We start from the raw sequence: 16,794 nt of genomic DNA, 5'->3' as shown, positions 1-16,794 counted from the left end.
TTATAGTGCAGAAGGATGCCAATCGGCCCATCGTGTCTGCATGGGCTCTCTGAGCAATTTAACTTAGTGTCAATCTCCTGCCTTTTCCCTGTAACCCTGCACATTGCTTCTATTTAAATAGTCATCCAATGCCCTCTTGAATGCCTCAATTGAACCTGCCTCCACCACACTTCCAGGCAGTGCATTCCAAACCCTAACTACTCGCTGTGTGAAGAAGTTTTTTCTGATCTCGCATTTGCTTCTTTTGCAAAAAACTTTAAAACTGTGTCCTCTGGTTCTCAATCCATTTACAAGCGGGAACAGCTTCTCCCTATCTACTCTGTCCAGACCCCTCATGATTTTGAAAACTTCTATCAAGTCTCCTCTTAGCCTTCTCCTCTCCAAGGAAAACAACTTCTCCAATCTTTCCTAATAACTGAAGTGTCTCATCTCTGGAACCATTCTCATAAACATCTTCTGCACTCTCTCCAATGCATTCACATCCTTCGTAGTGTGGCACCCAGAACTGTACACAATATTCCAGCTGAGGTCTGATCAGTGTGTTATATAAGTTCAACAAAACCTCCCTGCCCTTATACTCTATACCCCTATTAATGAAGCCTAGAATACTGTTAAAGTCTGGTATTGTAGGGCCATGGAGTGAAGAAGAGAGATGTTCTGGTGAAGACCTTGAGTTTCTTCCTGCACTGCAGCAAGGTCCAGGAAGCAATGTGTGTGACATTGACTTGATCTGCATTGTCCTGGCTCATTTCTCTGGACATCCACTGCCTATCCAAAGGAAAGAGGCCCACCTTCCTTGCCCTCCCTCCTGGTTTGCAATTCTTTGACAAAGATGTCCATGGGAATATCTAACAATCAGAGTGCTCTAGCCATCATTATCCTGCCTCCTACTGTTCACTCAACACCATTTGAAAGGTATCGCAATCCTCAAGAGCTGCAGACTGGCTTTAAGCAGTGGCAGACCTGATGATTTTCCATCCCTCACAAATTGTGAGTTGCTTAAAAGCAGTGGGATTAGTGCTCACCTCTTGCATGCAATGTCCACCCACCAAAATCAATTGGTCCCCCAGCCAATATCATTGGGCATATTGGGTACTCCGCTCATCAGCCACCAAATCGGAACCACAGATCAAAATTTCTCCATTGTTTATTGACGCGATTTAACTATCACCTAAATGATAAGCAGAGATTCCAAAGTAATCACTTGGGATAACAGACTTATTTGTTTTCCCCGCTGTAGGGATATACTGCCCAAAACTAGGATACGTGTACTGCCAACCCTGTTAGAACTACTTATTAAAAATACCTCGCATTAGCACAAGTATCTATGTTGGAAACCACAATCTTTGTGTCAGCAAATTCTCTCTGATATTAGCTTCTGTCTATTTCTATTTGTACAATATTTTTTATAAAACCAGGTACAGCTTTCTGTAGTTAGGGCTGCAGCACATCATTGGGATAAAGTAGGAGGTTTAACCTGGATCGATACACTTGGGAATACTTGATGCTGTTACTCAAAAATGGAAAATCGGGCATTACCCAGCCCCTATAATCTCTGACCTTGATAAGCGGGAAAAAAACCTGCTATGCATTTAAGGAAACCACAGAAATCACAAAATGGACTATTTTCAGAGACGCTATAAACTGATCAGAGCTCACATAAAAAAGGTACGATGAAATGTAAGTTTACTGGAGCAATTACTGATATTCTCCGGTATTTCAGGCTTTAGAGAATGACATCGTTAAATGATGAACAAGTGTTGGCTAAAGCTAAAAACAAAAAGCCACTGCGGATGCTGGAAATCCAAAACAAAAACAGAATTACCTGGAAAAACTCAGCAGGTCTGGCAGCATCGGCGGAGAAGAAAAGAGTTGACGTTTCGAGTCCTCATGACCCTTCGGCAGAACTGAGTAAAGTTAGGAGAGGGGTGAAATATAAGCTGGTCTAAGGTTGGGGGGTGTGGGGTGGGGGGAGAGAAGTTGTAGGGGGGTGGTGGTTATAGGGACAAGCAAGCAGTGATAGGAGCAGATAATCAAAAGATGTCACAGACAAAAGAAACAAAGGGGTGTTAAAGGTGGTGATATTATCTAAGAAAATGTGCTAATTAAAAATGGATGGCAGGACACTCAAGGTACAACTCTAGTGGGGGTGGAGTGGAGTTATAGATTTAAAAATAATGGAAATAGGTGGGAAAAGGAAAATCTATATAAATTATTGGAAAAAACAAAAGGGAGGGGGAAGAAACGGGAAGGGGGTGGGGATGGGGGAGGGAGTTTAAGATCTAAAGTTGTTGAATTCAATATTCAGCCCGGAAGGCTGTAAAGTGCCTAGTCGGAAGATGAGGTGCTGTTCCTCCAGTTTGCGTTGGGCTTCACTGGAACAATGCAGCAAGCCAAGGATAGACATGTGGGCAAGAGAGCAGGGTGGCGTGTTAAAATGGCAAGCGACAGGAAGGTTTGGGTCTTTCTTGCGGACAGACCGCAGGTGTTCTGCAAAGCGGTCGCCCAGTTTGCGTTTGGTCTCTCCAATGTAGAGGAGACCGCATTGGGAGCAATGAATGCAGTAGACTAAGTTAGGGGAAATGCAAGTGAAATGCTGCTTCACTTGAAAGGAGTGTTTGGGCCCTTGGACGGTGAGGAGAGAGGAAGTGAAGGGGCAGGTGTTGGCTAAAGCTGTTGTATTGTAGACTGGAAGTCACTTGCTCTGTGGTGCCTCAGACAATTCTAAAGATTTTGACACAGTGCAACACATACAACAGCACACTGGGATTTTTCTGTCGACAGGTTGGTCAGATTAACTTTATAAATCCACCACAGTTACAAAGCATTAACAGAAAGTGAGAATTGGATATTGTAGTGCACAAGGCACCACCATGTATTAATCACATCCAAATTACAGCATAGCGCTCTTCACCCCCTCACTCGTAAATGGTCACACATGAATGCCAGCTCTGCCACTCAGAGATTTGAACTTCAGTGCAAGGTAGATCTTTAGATGTAAATGGTTTCAAGTTGGTGCAAAATGCATCACTGCTGTTGTACCAAGGATAACGGAAAAAAATTCCATAATATTTTACAATCTGGAGTTTGTAATTCTGGCAACTATGAGAATTTAATGTAAATAGTTTCTGAACTGGAGTCCAATAACTCTTTAACTGTGCTACTTCTATACCAGTAAACATCAATTATTCTCCTAGTTAATATTTAGATGAATTCCTCTCTTCCTGTGCCTGAAGCATACTTTAAGCGCTATACAGATGCACTTTATCATTCTGTTTGCAAGCTTTTAATATGTGAACTCAGATTTTTAAACGCTAATGTAAAGTATGTATTAATCTAAGCTGTTGCTAAGGACAACCATCACTTAAGCTTCAATTCAGTGATTGCTTTTCATCTGCAAAGTGCATATTTTTCATCATTTATTTACAAATTAAATTTCCAAGACTACCTGTAGTGGATGACAGGCTGAATTAATGGAGGTTTCTCTTTAAGAAGCTGATCTCATCTCTTTTATTCTCATCACTGAAGTAAAATTACGAGAACGTCAGCACCTATTACAGTCATCACACAAACTCAGCAGGAGGACACAGCAGGGGACTTTGAAAATATTGAAGATTGCATTCTATTAAAACCCGTCTTTTAATTGTGCCAGTGAGGAGAAAGAAAAGAGAGTAATTTATATGAATTATCTTCATCGAAAGTACACATTGTGCATTACGCCATAGATTGCATTGTTCAGCGGTGAGAGAACTCCCATCATACATCATTTTTCTAAGAATGTTTCTTTCCTTAAAGCTACAGGTTTAAAACAGATTATAAATAGAAATCACTGACTGATTTTCTCCACAATATCATGAGGTCGTCAAACATCAGATGGCCTCGGTTACTCAACCTCGAGTTGCCTTTTAACAATATCTAATTTTGGCATTAACTAAAGGTGGAAAACCATAGAACCATAGAACCATTGAAAAGTTACAGCACAGAAGGAGGCCATTCGGCCCATCTTGTCCATGCCAGCCCGAGGGCACCCAAGTGCCCTTTCTAATCCCACCTTCCTGCACCCAGCTCAAAGCCCTGCAGCTTACAGCACTTAAGGTGCAGATCCAGGTACTTTTTAAAAAAGTTTAGAGTTTCTGCCTCTACCACCAACTTGGGCAGTGAATTCCAGACACCCACTACCCTCTGCCTAAAAAAAGTTCTACCTCATGTCCCCCCTACACCTTCTGTCACTTATCTTGAAAAGACACAAATACAAAAGCAGAATGCTGCAGATGCTGAAAAACTGAAATAAAAACAGAAAATACTGGAAATACCCATCAGGTCAGGCAGCATCTGTGAAGAGAAACAGCCCTGAAACATTGGATCTGTCTCTCTCCACAGATGCTGCCTGGCCTGGTGAGTGTTTCCAGCACTTTCTGTTTTTATTTGATATATTTTAATGTTAGAATCAAGCTTCCTAAAACTCAGGCAAAAAGAAATATAGCCAATACATATGTCTTAATGCCATATTCCTTTTAATCATTCATCCAGCAATTCCCTCTAAACAAAATCAGACAATTATGAACAAAAAATATATTTTATACCAAAAGGATTCATTCTAAATACGTGCTGCTGTTTTGGAATTAAATGCCGTCTTGAGTTGGTTATATTTCATGTGTGAGGGTTGAAACATGGATAATTGAGAATATTTCCTACTGGGATAGGCATTTTGTGTAATGGGAGTTTACGGAGAGTGGTTTATGTATTGGAATTCTATGATTTGACCAGACTAATGTTCAGTTGGAATATGTGCTTATCTAAGAGTCACATACAATGGAACTACAATGGAAGCACAAAATATTGCTTTCTTCTGAAGCCCTATAAATAATAATTGCCACAGTTTTACACTAATTGAAGTATTAAGTGAACCTCTTGCATACTGATAACGGATTTCTTTCATCCACTACACTCATAGCCTTGTGATGCCCTTTATATTGGATTTTCTTGTTTGGAACAAGCTGAGCTTTCATCTACGTTACCATGGAAACCAAAAAGTTCGCCGCAGTAACCGAAAATTATTTTTATTCTGAAATTCTTCAAAGGTTTATTAGAGTTGTCACCATGGTTCTGTGTCTTGCAAGTGTGAAGCAGAGATGGATACAGTTCCCCAGTGGGTTGTAGAGAGGGGAGGACAGAGGTTGCTCCTGGTGATCTGCTTTGGAACATTATTGACACTTGGTGCATCCTTTTTCTCTCTTGAAGGAACAGCCTGATACTGTGATGCAGTTCACCAACCACTGATAGCCCTTTACTACTTTTCCCAATTGACCACCATTCCTGAGTGAGCCCAGGCAATGAATGTTGGAGTGTAGTCGATCTTGGGGGAGGGAGAACCACAGCTGAAAGACCAAGGAGTCTCAGCGGGCACAGCATTCCACGGGGTAGATTTTCAACTCCATGCCTGGGCCTAAAACTGGTTCCATCAATCTGCCGCCTATTATAGAAACAACCCAATTTTATTGCTGAGCAAGTGCCACTTGATAGCACTGTCAATGACACTTTCCATCACTTTGCTGATGATTGAGAGTAGACCGAAGGGGCAGGAATTGGCCAGGTTGGATTTGTCCTGGTGTCGGCAAATTCTGGCTGAGGTGGCTTCTGGGTCCAGCAGGGTTGTTTGCCCCAACAAGGTGGGCAGCTAATTAGGCTCGTTAAGGGGGTTATTGAGGGCTGTTAAGGGAGGCTGACTGGGATTTTCCAATCGGCCCGCAGTTTCCTAATGTAATGGGGTCAGTTCAACTGCCTAAAGGAAGGTACCCAGCAGCTGGACAGGGTGCCAATGCTCCAGACAGACCTACAGGCTGCCTTGTGAGGGGCTCCTCTACTACTCCACCCCCATGCCCCCTGCTCCCCACCAAATCCACTACAGTGGTGGCCTGGTATCTTGCTCTGTTTTTTAATGGATTTTTAAAAAAATTGGTGAGACGGCATTCCCACTTTGAAGGCACCTGTTGTCCTCCCATTTATTTACCATTCATTGCAGCCAGCCGCTCCTACCAAACCAGAAGGCCTCTAATTGGCCCTCCAGCTTTGAGAGTCTGCTTGGCATTCCTCAATTGACAGGGAACCCGTCTCCATGCCAATTAAAGCTCCCCCCATCCCCCCTCCACCACCATCCCTGTCAAGATCCGAACGATTTCCCCCTGGGGCTGGGTTCAGGACCCGGGAACAGTCCCGGCTCCTGTTTCCTGCCACCAAAGCGAAAATCCAGCCCCTTGACTTAGTATCTTAATGACTTTGTAGGCAATATACAAAATACGTGATGGCATACTCCATCAAAAATATAAAAACGCAGTAGAAATAGTTTTTCATATTGAAGCGGAATTAATTCAATGTTTCCATCTAACACATTTCCAGTGCATTTAGACCATAACAATAATTAGGATGAGAGTAAACAAACTAATAACACTTTCCTAATGATGTAAACTCAGATCTTCTCCAGCTCACCTCTTGACTTATTTAACTGCACTGATGCATCTCTGTTCTGCATTGGTTAGCCCAATGTGGCTGACTACAATTCAATACGTTGCTGAAACAGTTGTATAATATGATACAAAATAACACTGATGAGCCTGTGATTGCACCAGAATTAGTCAATGGAGCATTGTGTGCTCATAGAAACAGCCAAGCTGTAAAGTTTGGGTAGGAAGCAAGACACGACCAAATACAATGACGCAACTCCAGGCTGCAAAACAAGCCTAAATGGGGTATTAGTTCTTTTGTGAAACCTTATATTTGCTGAGATCTGCATTAGCAACAGCAGTTAATGGCTGCTGTCTACAATTCACACTAGTGTTCTCTGTGGGACTTTTTGACCACAGCCCAAATGAATCATTCTGTTTTGACTAAAATATCTGAAGTGGAAAGGTACGATCGTGTTGAGTACACCTATGATTGTGCAATCTCTAGAGTCGGGCAATTTATAATAATAACTTGCTGAGTCAAGGAACTTTCAGAAGTCAGAAGAAGAGGGATCAGGGTGAAATCATTGTAGTAATCCATGAAAGAAGCAAACATGCTTTGTTTGTTACCAAAACAGTGTTAGCGTAGGAGTATGAAATTCCAGGATATTACAGAAAAAATGAAGGTGCATTTCATGAGGAAATTACCCAAGAATTAAGTTGGGAAAGACCAAGGAGTCTCAGCGGGCACAGCATTCCACGGGGTAGATTTTCAACTCCATACCTGGGCCTAAAACTGGTTCCATCAATCTGCCGCCTATTATAGAAACAACCCAATTTTCATTTCTATTGATTTCTGCGAAGCTAATTTTACCTTGACATTCAGTGGCATCACCATCGCTGAATTCCTCAGCATCAATAGGTGGGGGTATTACCATCGATCAGAAACTGAACTTGTCCAGCCACATAAATACTGTGGCCACACGAGCGGGCGAGGCTGGGAATTCTTTGCTGAGTAACTCCCCTCCTGGCTCCCCAAAGCCTGTCCACCAACTACAAAGCACAATTCAGGAGTGTGATGGAATATTCTCAATTTGCCTGAATGAATGTAGCTCCAAAAACACTCAAAAAGCTTAATACCATCCAGGACAAAGCAGCCCACTACATTGGCACCCACCATCTTTAACATTAATTCCCTCCACCACCAGCGCACAGTGGCAGCAGCCAGTACCATATATAAGATGCACTGCAGCAACTCACAAAGGCTCCTTTGGCAACACCTTCCAAACCTGTGACCTCTAACATCTAGAAGGACAAGGGCAGCAGATACATAGGAACACCACCATCTGGAAGTTCCCCTCCAACCACACACTCTCCTGACTTGGAACTATATCACCATTCCTTCACTGTCGCTAGGTCAGAATCCTGGAACTCCCTCCGTAACAGCACTGTGGGTGTACCTACAGCACTTGGACTGCAGCAGTTCAAGAAGGCAGCTCACCACCACCTTCTCCAGTGCAATTAGGGGTGGACAATAAATGTTAGCCCAGCCAGCAATGCTCGCATCCCATGAGTGAATATAAAAATGTATATTCAGGCAGCAAGTTGAAAATCTACCCCAATGCAGAGCTGCAATCAACAAAGCCAATGGGATGTTGAATTACATGGTCATAATAGCAGAATATGAGTCCAAGGCAGTCATGGTCAAGCTGGACAGTATCCCAGATCAAAAATCCACCCAGCCCCAGCTCTTGGTAGTAATCTGATCCACACCAGCCATCCAGCCCACCCCAAAAGTCCGGGCTCCTGGAGCAATATGCACTGTTATATGCATGCAGTAGCCTGGAGCTATGGATACTGATGGTAGAGGCTCCAAAATTCTTTCCATCACATGGCTGACCAGGAATCTCCCCCACTCACTATTGGCATGATTTACAGGTTGATACTCAATCGGTTCAGCCACATTATGAACACATCTTCCTTGGTCATCAAGTCCTGGAGTGGGATTTGAACCCAGAGCTTTGAGGCCCAGAGGTAGGGACATTACCACTGTGCCTCAAGACCTTACCTTGAGTACTATACCCCAGGAAACAAGGGAGATATTCAAGTGCTGGAGATAGTGCAGAGAAGAGGCACGCAGCTAATCCCTTAGTGTCAGGGATCTGAGGTATGAAGGAAAACTGTAGGATTCTGAGAGAGAGGAAAAGCTTTAGAAAAAATAACAGAAATTATATAAGGCAATGGAGGTGTGAACTAGTAAATGCTCATTTAGGACTGATATATAAAAAGTAGACTTGCTTTTACATAGCACCTGTCATGACCTTGGGATGTCCCAGGGTGTATCTCAAAGTGAATGCATCTTCACATGACTTCTTCTACCCACCAGAACATTGACCTCTCACGCTGCTCAATGCACCACACCCCATCATTCTCCTGGCAGCAATCCCTGGCACTCAGGATTCACATCTAACATCCAGATACTCCCACCTCACCCTCAGACACACCTACCAATGCTGCCAACTCAATCCCCTCTCACTCCCTTCACATTTCTCCAGCTATTTAGCTATGGCAGGAAAATCACCCAAACATGGTGCTACATAATAACTGACTTTCTGCTCTCTCTGTTGCAGGACAAAGTGTTGCACCATAGAAGGGAGTGGAGCAGAGCCAGTGGGGGACAAGGGCACCTGCACCTCCTGAGCCCTAAGCGGAGATGGTTCTTTGTATTATTGGGCTGGCTGTGACACAGCTGGCAGCATCCTATCTCTCTGAGAACATTGAGGATGATGGCATCTTCCTGGCCTTGTGCCCTTTCTTAACTCCCAGCTGCCCTTCACCCAACTATTTGTCATGATGAGCAAACTGTTGGTTGGTGTCACCATGGACCTCCTGCTTCCCACCCAAACTCCTACCTCACAACAACTTCCCCCCCTGAGTTCCTGCTTTCAGACACCCAAGAACCGATGTCTGCCTAGCCGTGGCAACCCGACGAGGAAGTGAGAGAGCAACAGCATAGCAGAGATGAAGAGGAACCATAACTTGATCTCACACTCACAGCCACCAGCTCAGATACTGGTGCTGTGAGTACCTTGGCAGCTAACATAGAGTTGGGATCAGCACATGGTGATACACTGGGCACAAGTGGGCTGCAACCAGGCAAGGGATGGTTTGTTCGCCAGCTCACAGGAGGGCAAAGTGGCTGACAAGTAATGCTGCAGAGGACTCAGATGAACACCTTGAAGGGAAGGCATATAGGAAAATGCTGAATGGGCATGCTGACCAAGATTCTGTCACTGTCAAGGAGCATGAGGAGTCCAGCGACAGAGGGTATCATGCAGAGCTTGCCTCCTCCCCAGCCTTTGTGTGGGCAGATCACCTTCATCACCATGAGGATGCAGAAACACTCTGACAAATGCACCAAAATACCTCCAAAAACAATTCAGAACTCTCTCAGACATTTTGCAATTGATAAAAAATTCCATAAATTTTACTTACCTACTGACAAGACACCTGGTACTTTAAATAATGCTACTGCAGGCCTTGCCTTGCAGCTTCACACTTCTTTCTTCAGGATGGATAACATGGGCGTTGCCCAGAACTGCATTGTCCAAATTTGAAATCCTGGCATCATTAGCCATGTGACGTCAGGATCACACCAATTCTCAAGGGAGGCAGCTGCGTATGCCCATGTTAATAAAGGATGCCACATAGATAGCGGCTTGCAGCGCTGCCTGTCCATGGGGAGGCAAAGTAGGCCTGCGCGGTGCTGCTAGAATTTTTGCTACGTGAATGAATTTCTCACTCCATGTGCCTTAAAATAGCACCGGATGTCATCAAGATCACTGATTAACTGGCCCACATGTTGAACACATGCACATTCAAGATCACTTACAGTAATAGTGAGTAGTATGAAGCCCTCAGCAAACAAATGGAAATAGTTATTGACAGAATATGCATCATGAGTAATTAAGGGGAACAAGCAAGTCTGATTTAAGAATACTTCTTATCTAGAAACAAAAGCAACTCTCAGGCTATACAAAAACACCTGTGCACACTGTGACAGAATTGCATGAACCAGTCCAATTTTCCTTTCGCCATAAACCCTGCCCTGAATCCAGATATCTATCCTTAGAAGCAATTTAGTGATTACAGTTTTGAGCCACAGTGCATGTTGGCAAATCAATTAATGTTGTGGCAGTGCTGAGAATATGTGCATACATGTCAACCCTCAATCATTCACACTGAGAATGCACTTCATTTACTGATGGAATCACAGTTTAACTGCCTTCAGCAGTTCTCAACAACAACATCAAATTTGCATTTATATAGCACTTCGAATGTAGCAAAATGGCCCAAGTCACTTTACTGGAGTGATTATCAAACAAATTTGACATTGAGTCATAGAAGGAAATATTGGTACAGATGATCAAAAGCTGAATCAAAGAGTGAATGAGCATCTTAAAGGAGAGAGGCAGTGAGGTGGAGAGGTTTTGGGAGGAAATTCCCAAGTTTAGGACCCTGACAGCTAAAAGCATGTTCACCAATGATGAAGTGAAGAAAATCAAGAGGCCAAACTTGGAGGAGCACAGGGATCTCAGAGGGTTCTAGGGCTGGAAGGAGGTTACACAGTTAGAATGGGGAGAGGCCATGGAAGGATTTGAAAACAAGTTTGAGAATTCTTGGTGATAATCGCCACAAATTGTGCAAAAACTTGTGCATAGTCGGTGTTGGTGAGGTGAGAGTGGCTGCCCTTGACATCAAGGCAGCACTTGACTGAGTGCCAAGGAGCACTAGTAAAATTGAAGTCAATGGGAATTAGGGGAAAGCTCTCCACTGGCAGGAGTCAACCCTAGCACAAAGGAAGATGGTTGCGATTGTTGGAGCAAGTAAAAGTAAAGGAGGAGGTCATATTGGTTGGAATAGTAAATAAAGAGGGTTTGCTTAAAAAGTGGGCAGCCTGCAAAGTAGAAAAGTCATTGGGTCCAGATAGGATGCATCTCAGGTTACTGACGGTGGAATTTGTGGAGGGTCCTTGGATATGGAGATGGTACCAGAGGACTGGAGCATTGCAAATGTTACATATTTTTACACATTAAGTTGTTCTGATTTGGAATGCACTGCCTGAAAGGGTGATAGAATACAGCAACATTCAAAACAGAATTGGATAAATACCTGAAGGGAATAAAAAAAAATACAGGGCTATGAGGGAAGAGCAGATGGGTGAGATTAATTGGATAGCTCTACCAAAGAGCCATTATAGGTACAATGTGCCGAATAGCTTCCTTCGGTGCTGTGTCATTCCAAGACTCGATTTTTTACAGGTTAAACATGGTATTTAACAGAAAGTAAGAAAATTTAAATTATTTCTTTCAAATACTGCAGTAAGTGTAATATGCTAGGTGTATTTTGTTCTGGATTTAAAGAAATGTGATTATCAGTTAAACAATGTTCTCTTAGCTCTTGAGAAAAATGAGTGTAAGAGCGTGTGGGAGTTCCAAGGAGAATCAATTACCTTGATTCTCTTTTATTATATTTCTGCAGAGTTGACTTGGATTCACTAATTGCTCTGTTTCGTCTTCGTTATTGTAAGGTACAATGAAGCATCTTCCTGTGCTTGGAGGAGTGCTATACTAGTTGCTGTAATGTTCTTTACAGAATTGCTTTTGGTTTAAGAAATGTTACATTATTTATTATTTCAGTCATTTTATAATGCTTTAGGTAAGTCCACAGCTCATTATTACATATTGGCCTGGATTTTGCAGTGATTGCGCTTGCCGCTAACCTCAAGGACACCAGCCCAGAATGATCTAACAAGCTCCATGGGGTGGATTTCCCCTTTCCTGGTGTTAATTTCATTCTGATGTCAGCTATAAGGCTCTCTTGCATTTACCAACGGCGATGTCATCAAGCAGGATAAGGAACCAATCACGTTGAAGAATTCTCACAGACAGCAAACCAGGAAGTAAAAAGTAGGTTTTTTTATTCTCTTTTTATAATTTTACAGATGGCAAAATAAAGATTTGTAAATACAAATAGAACTAAGATAAAAGCTGAAATATTATATAAAAAAATAATTTTTATTGCTTTAAAAGCCTGTGTAAGTTTTATCATGGAAATTGGGATTCCACAAAAATGAAACTAGTTTTTCTGGGCCAGAGAAGTTGCCTTACAGTAATTCTCACTTATTACACCACTAAAAACAAAGTTACACCTCATTCAACAAAGTATAACTTTTTCTAGTGTTTTTACGTTCAAGCTAACAGTTTGAAAAGTGGAAGTTCACATCAAATCAGTGATCTCTTATTGATTTCCACCTTCAAGGACTTCAACAGCACATTTGGTGGAAGCAGGGAAACATTGATAGCAAGTCCTGGATTTCTGCATTGAGCTGCGCATGTGCGAATGTCAGAAGTTGCTGCAGGTTTCACAGAATAATGGTGCTGAATGCTAGCAGTTTCACCATCATTACAACAGCAAAATCTAGGACATCATTTCCTCATTTGCTGTGATGCATACATGCAAGTAGGCTGCTGTTTGTGCTCACTACCTTGACCTCCTGATCAACAATCAATTGTGACGTGAAGCACCTGTTCCATTTTCACATGTAAAATATCTGCAGCCTTTCGAGAATAAATTATTTTTCACTTCAAAGGCTAAATCACACACCAAAAATGCTCGGAAACGTACCAAAAAAGCGTTAGAGATCAAGAAGCTTCTTAAGGGAAACATGCACACAGATCTTTTTTTTCTTCAATGCTTATAACTACTTTGATATAGATTTCAGATCCATCTGTTGGATATTGGCCCTGGTTTTGCACTGCAGTACAATTTATGCAGATTTTGAGTTCACTCACTGTAAGTGGCCACAAACACAAGTCTCACCTCCCTGTCAGTATAAAAACATTAGCACTACCCATGAATATAATTTTGTTTACTGCAAAAGAATCCAAATTGTGAAATGTGATTCTCAAAGCGTGTTTGAAAATCCTGAAATCCCCATCAATAAAATAGATTTTAAGTTTCTCAGTGATGGTAATGCAGTGGTACTGGCTTTAAAGCCTATGTCCAGGGCTGCTTTTGAGCTGTGCGTTACTTGAATTGCCTGAGTTTTGGAGCTATGTCACCGGCCTTGTGACCTGCTGTAAGTAAATAGATGGCATACTCTGGATTCTATTTTAATCTAGACGGGTAGGCTGAATATCTCTAGCCTTGATGTTGTTCTTCCCATTGAAGTGAGGTCCAGTGGTAGGGGATTTAAAACAAATCACCGTTTGACCAATAGACGTACTTAAAACTCAAATGCAGAATTCAGTAAGGAAGGCAGTAAACAATTCTACAGAAGTGGAGAGTGGGTGGGGCGTGGAAGGATAAAATCTAGCAGCTGAGTTAGTGAGCTAAATGTGGGTCAGAAGCAACATGTGCACTCAGTAAGACTTCCTTTTACGTAGATGATAAAATAAAGGCATGGGAGGGGGCTAACTGGCAATGACCCACTTGTGACAAAATTGAAACATTTTTCTCTGTGATGGATCACGGTATTGCATTCTTCTTTTCTGTTGTGGTAAACAAAGGATTAGTAGTTAATGCACCCCTGGGCTCACTACATCGATGCTGCAGGGGTCTAAGGATTCTCTGAATGGAAGGTGTTGTCGCACACTATATTGGAACATGTCCGGATCGGAAACAATATGGACCCCATCTCTTCGTTTGGGCAGCAGATACACGGGAACACCATCACCTGGAAGTTCCCTTCCAAGTCACTCACCATCCTGACTTGGAAATATATCCATTCTTTCACTGTCGCTGGGTCAAAATCCTGGCACTGTGTGTGTACCTATACCACATGAACTGCAACGGTTCAAGAAGGCAGCCTTCTCAAGGGCAACTAGGGATGGGCAATAAATGCTGGCCCAGCCAGCGAAGCCCACATCCCATGAATGAATTTTTCAAAAAGTCAGGTCTCATTGAAGCAAAAAAATTCTTCCTATATATAAAAAGACAGACCCGCATGTGCTTGGGAGCAAGATATTGACTGAATTTTGGTCTGATTTGATGCAAAAAATGCATTTTAGCAAAAAAATAGTTGTGTTTTCCCCTTTGCTGGGGAAAATGAGAAACTGTCCCTTCCATCTGATTTGCAGCCACTGTATATGAGCCACATGCAGTCTGCTCAGTCAGCTGAGAGAGACAGTGCTGAGATGATGAGGGAGAAACAGGATGAATTACTCACTGCTCCATACCAGGCAGTTTCTCACAAGCCGCTTCAGTGAGACAAGGTCATTTTACTGACAAACCAAACATTTCATTGATAGCAAATAAATAAAGGTAAGACTAAGATAGCCTTTTCCATCTAATAAGTTCTAATGAGTCCCACAGTATTTACTCTAACAATTCCCCATGCAGGCTTCACAGGCTTTAGTCTTTACAGATTAAAGCAAAACTGAGTATGTTAAATTTACTGAAGGCTGGTGACATTTGTCTTTATCACTGAAGCATAACTTAACTAAAGAATCTAATTGGTCTGTCAAAATGTTTAATGAATTTGGAGATTGGAATTTCATTATTATGAAAGATTTCCCTGGTTCAGCAGAAACTCCAGTAAAATGAACCAAGGAGCTCACATTGCAGTAAAATGAACCATTGATAAGAAAAAACTGATTCACTTGTCACAATGGCAGCTATTTGCATTTGTATAGCAGCTTTAATGTAGAAAAAAATCCCTTCACTGAGGCGTAAAGAAAAACACTTTCAGAGTCAAACAAGGAGGCTAAAAGACATGACTAAAAGCAAGGTGGATTTCAAGGAGGGCCTTAGGGGGTGAGGTGAAGAGGCAGGGGTGGTTAGGCACTAAATTTCAGAGCATCACGTTTGACGCTGGAGGACATAGATGGTACAGAAAGGGTGGAGAGAAGAGGTTTGCATAAGAGTGTCCAGGACATCCTGCTGCAGATTTATCTGTGGCTACCAACTGAAGGGAAGTTATTTTTCCTGGGAGATGGAGGATCAGGATTGCTCCTCCCAACTCAACATCCCCGTTGATCGCCTGCACCATCCCCAATCCCATTTCCCACTTCCAAACTCCACCCCGGGACTTACATGAGGGCCGCTGTCGACGAGGCAATCCGTCCGAAATGGACTTTTCTCGTGGAGCAGGCTGCCTATGGAGACATGGCCAATGCTGGCAGGTATTCCCAAATGTACAGATGAGGTCTGAGGTTTCATCCCAAGGCCTTTTGGTGTCCACTAATCCAATGTTGCAGGCAAAGGGCCTGTCTCTTGTCTGCAATGTTAAGAAGTTGTCTGCTGCAGTGCACTTCCCTCTAAGAAGTGCTTCAGCTATCCCCAATATTCATGCCCTCAATTAGTGAATTCTGTGCTGCAAACTTCCATGCTACTATGGTTGACCAGCTGCAGAGGTACCTAGGCCAATGGAGATCTCAATGCTAGGCAGCTGGCAGTTCTGCCACACGCTTGGGGGAGAAAGTGACCTGAGAGAAATGTTTTTTAAAGGGGTAGGTGCAGAAGGAACTGGGGTTGGAAAAGGACGGGACAATGTGAGTGATGAGGGATACCCAAAGAGATGGCAAAGATATAGGAAGATAACTGTTTTAAGAAGAAGACATTAAAGCTCCCATACTGATCCCTGGGATGGCAGGATGAGGAGAGTTTGAGGAGACTGGGCCAATAGTCTGTAGAATTTAGAAGAATGAGTGGTGATCTCATAGAAACATATAAAATTGTTACAGAGCTCGACAGGGTAGATGCAGGAAAGATGCTGTCCCTGGCTGGGGGTGGGGGCGGAGGTGGATCTATATAGAACCAGGGGGCACAGTCCCAATTAAGAGGTAGGCCATTTAAGATTGAGATGAGGAGGAATTTCTTCACTCAGAGGGCGGTGAATCTTTGGAATTCTCTACCCTATAGGGCTGCGGAGGCTTAGTCATTGAGTATGTTCAAGACTGGGATCGATAGATTTCTAGATATTAAAGATATCAAAGGAAAATAGTGCAGGAAAATGGCATTTAGGTAGAAGATTAACCATGATCTAGTTGAATGGTGGAGCAGGCTTGAGGGACCGAATGAACTACTCCTGCTCCTATGTTTCTATGTTGCTATGTCACAACATGCCTCTTTCTTGTAGCCCAATCTCATTCCTAACATCTCATCTTCTAACCAAATACTTCCCTCACTCTAGAAATTTATCCAATTGTCCTTTCATCTTTTCCTCGATTAAGTTCCCTGATATTTGTTTCTACATGATTGGTATAAAAAACCTAATATCCCTACTTACTTCTGACTGTCTCAACATTGTGATAATGAAGCAGTACTAGTTAAGATGAAATTGAGAATGAAA

The sequence above is a fragment of the Cetorhinus maximus genome, chromosome 12, assembly GCF_964194155.1.
Source record: "Cetorhinus maximus chromosome 12, sCetMax3.hap1.1, whole genome shotgun sequence".
In the NCBI taxonomy this organism is placed as follows: Eukaryota; Metazoa; Chordata; class Chondrichthyes; order Lamniformes; family Cetorhinidae; genus Cetorhinus; species Cetorhinus maximus.
The sequence above is the reverse complement of the archived record's forward strand: the minus strand, read 5'-3'. Positions refer to the sequence as shown.